Genomic DNA, 3,491 nt, shown 5'->3' with positions numbered 1-3,491 from the left:
ACACAAAGGAGAGGAGAAGGTGAGGGAGGCTAGCCGGTACAGACACTCAAAGGAGAGGAGAAGGTGAGGGAGGCTAGCCGGTACAGACACTCAAAGGAGAGGAGAAGGTGAGGGAGGCTAGCCGGTACAGACACTCAAAGGAGAGGAGAAGGTGAGGGAGGCTAGCCGGTACAGACACTCAAAGGAGAGGAGAAGGTGAGGGAGGCTAGCCGGTACAGACACTCAAAGGAGAGGAGAAGGTGAGGGAGGCTAGCCTGTACAGACACACAAAGGAGAGGAGGGAAGAAAGGAAGGAGGCGAGGAGAGGACGAGGTGAGGGATGATCTTCCACAATGCTGCATTTCCTTTTTTCCATAAATCAAAGACCATTAGCTAGCTGGCTAGATCATGGGGGACTCCACTGGCTAGATCATGGGGGACTCCACTAGCTAGCTGGCTAGATCATGGGGGACTCCACTAGCTAGCTGGCTAGATCATGGGGGACTCCACTGGCTAGATCATGGGGGACTCCACTAGCTAGCTGGCTAGATCATGGGGGACTCCACTAGCTAGCTGGCTAGATCATGGGGGACTCCACTAGCTAGCTGGCTAGATCATGGGGGACTCCACTAGCTAGCTGGCTAGATCATGGGGGACTCCACTAGCTAGCTGGCTAGATCATGGGGGACTCCACTAGCTAGCTGGCTAGATCATGGGGGACTCCACTAGCTAGCTGGCTAGATCATGGGGGACTCCACTAGCTAGCTGGCTAGATCATGGGGGACTCCACTAGCTAGCTGGCTAGATCATGGGGGACTCCACTAGCTAGCTGGCTAGATCATGGGGGACTCCACTATCTATCTGTCTGTGCTATGATATAAAGAGAGAGCCGTGTGGGAACAATAGAGGTGCCAGGCTGCGTTGTCTCCCCTATCGTCACCTGACCATTCAAACAGCCTGTAGCTAAATGAGAGAGATAAAGTACATGAAGTTACCATGAACAGATGAAGGATGTAAGGAGGCTTCTGCTTTTCATTTCTCTCACCTCTTAATGTCTTTCAGACAGAGGCTTGCTGCTCTAACAAGGCTGTTCTGAGAGGAACGGGAGTGTGAAATCAATCATTTACAGAAGGTTATTTTTTTACACATTTTAAATGTAGCTACTGGAAGTAGACGAGACTTTTCTGGTCCTTCTATTGTCGGATTGTGTAGGGAGACTGTAGCTCACAAAGTAAAAAGATACATGATATCAGGGCGGCAAGGTAGCCTAGTGGTTAGAGCATTGGACTAGTAACCGAAAGGTTGCAAGTTCAAATCCCCGAGCTGACAAGGTACAAAATCTGTCGTTCTGCCCCTGAACAGGCAGTTAACCCACTAGTAAAATAAAGGTAAAATTAAAAAAATAATAATTAAATATACAAAAGTATGTTGATGCCTTTTCAAATTAGTTGATTTGACTATTTCAGCCATACCCGTGGCCACAAAATGCGTTGTGGCAACAGTTTGGGTAAGGCCCTTTCTTGTTTCAGCATGACAATGTCCCTGTGCACAAAGCGAGGTCCATACAGAAATGGTTTGTCTATCAAGTTTAAGGTAAGACCCAGATGCAGTCCGTGTTGAATAAACAATAGTTTAATGATCCAATAGGGGCAGGCAATAGACAGGTCAAGGCAGGCAGGAGTCAGTAAGTAACCAGATGTAAGACAACGGTACCGGACAGCAGGCAGGCTCAGGGTAAGCAGAGGTCAAAAATCTGGTGGGGGGGCAAAGGTACAGGTCGGTAGGCAGGCTCGGGGACAGGCAGAGTGTTCAGGCAGGCGGGCTCGGAGTCAAGACAGACAAGGGTCAAAACCAGGAGGGCGAGAAAAGAGAGACTGGGAAAAAGCAGGAGCTGAGAAACAAAACACTGGTTGACTTGACAGACAAGACGAACTGGCAACAGACAAACAGAGAACACAGGTATATATACACTGGGGATAATGGGGAAGATGGGTGACACCTGGGGGGTGGGATACAATCACTAAGACAGGTGAAACAGATCAGGGTGTGACAATGTCGAGATCAGTGTGGAAGAACTTGACTTTCCTGCACAGAGCCCTGACCTCAACTCCATCGAACACCTTTGGGATGAATTGGAATGTGGACTGTGAGCCAGGCCTAATCGCCCAACATCAGTGCCCAACCTCACTAATTCTCTGGTGGCTGAATGGAAGCAAGTCCCCGCAGCAATGTTCCAACATCTAGTGGAAGGCCTTCCCAGAAGAGTGGAGGCTGTTATAGCAGCAATGTTCCAACATCTAGTGGAAAGCCTTCCCAGAAGAGTGGAGGCTGTTATAGCAGCAATGTTCCAACATCTAGTGACTGTAAGTCGCTTTGGATAAAAGCGTCTGCTAAATGGCATATATTATTATTATTATATTATAGTGGAAAGCCTTCCCAGAAGAGTGGTGGCTGTTATAGCAGCAATGTTCCAACATCTAGTGGAAAGCCTTCCCAGAAGAGTGGAGGCTGTTATAGCAGCAATGTTCCAACATCTAGTGGAAAGCCTTCCCAGAAGAGTGGAGGCTGTTATAGCAGCAATGTTCCAACATTTAGTGGAAGGCCTTCCCAGAAGAGTGGAGGCTGTTATAGCAGCAAAGGGGGAGACCAACTCCATGATTTTGGAGTGATATGTTGGACGTGCAGATGTCCACAGACATTTGGTCATGTAGTGTATATAAGATGTTGAGAGGTGTTGATTATTTGGGTTGCAAAGGCAACCCAGATAAGGACAGATTTGAGATAACATGCATCCCAAATGACATGCATCCCAAATGGCTACCTATTCCCTATATAGTGCACTACTTTCGACTAGGGCTTATAGGACTGGTTCTAGTCAAAAGTAGTGCACTATATAGGGAAAATACTGTATGTGATCTGAGAGCCCCTTCTGTTTCATGTCCAGGTGCTCTCATGACGAGGCTGGAAGGACGACCGTGTGTGATTGGCCTCTTCCTGAGTCAGCTGCCAAGCCAATAGCGATGATGACATAATTTCCTGTTTGAACACCATGACCGAGATTTGACCAGACAATTCTTAAGGGGGCCGGCGGTCGACTCATGTAAAATGCTCACACACACACACACACACACACACACACACACACACACACACACACACACACACACACACACACACACACACACACACACACACACACACACACACACACACACACACACACACACAGCTATAGCTCTACTGAAACCAGAGGACTTATGTAAGATAACAACAACTTTGTCTCCTCTTCAGATCAGTGTCTTTTAGCACAGAACCAGAAACAAAGGAAGAAGCAGTAGCAGAAACAGAAACATAATCAGAAATGAAAACAGTTACAGTAACATTAGCAGTAACAGAAACAGTAACAGTAACAGTAAGTTACAGAAACAGTAACAGTAAGTCACATAAACAGTAACAGTAACAGTAACAGTAAGTCATATAAACAGTAACAGTAACAGAAACAGTAACAGTTC

The sequence above is a fragment of the Oncorhynchus gorbuscha genome, linkage group LG22 (assembly GCF_021184085.1).
Source record: "Oncorhynchus gorbuscha isolate QuinsamMale2020 ecotype Even-year linkage group LG22, OgorEven_v1.0, whole genome shotgun sequence".
Lineage (NCBI taxonomy): Eukaryota > Metazoa > Chordata > Actinopteri > Salmoniformes > Salmonidae > Oncorhynchus > Oncorhynchus gorbuscha.
Note: the sequence above shows the minus strand (reverse complement) of the source record.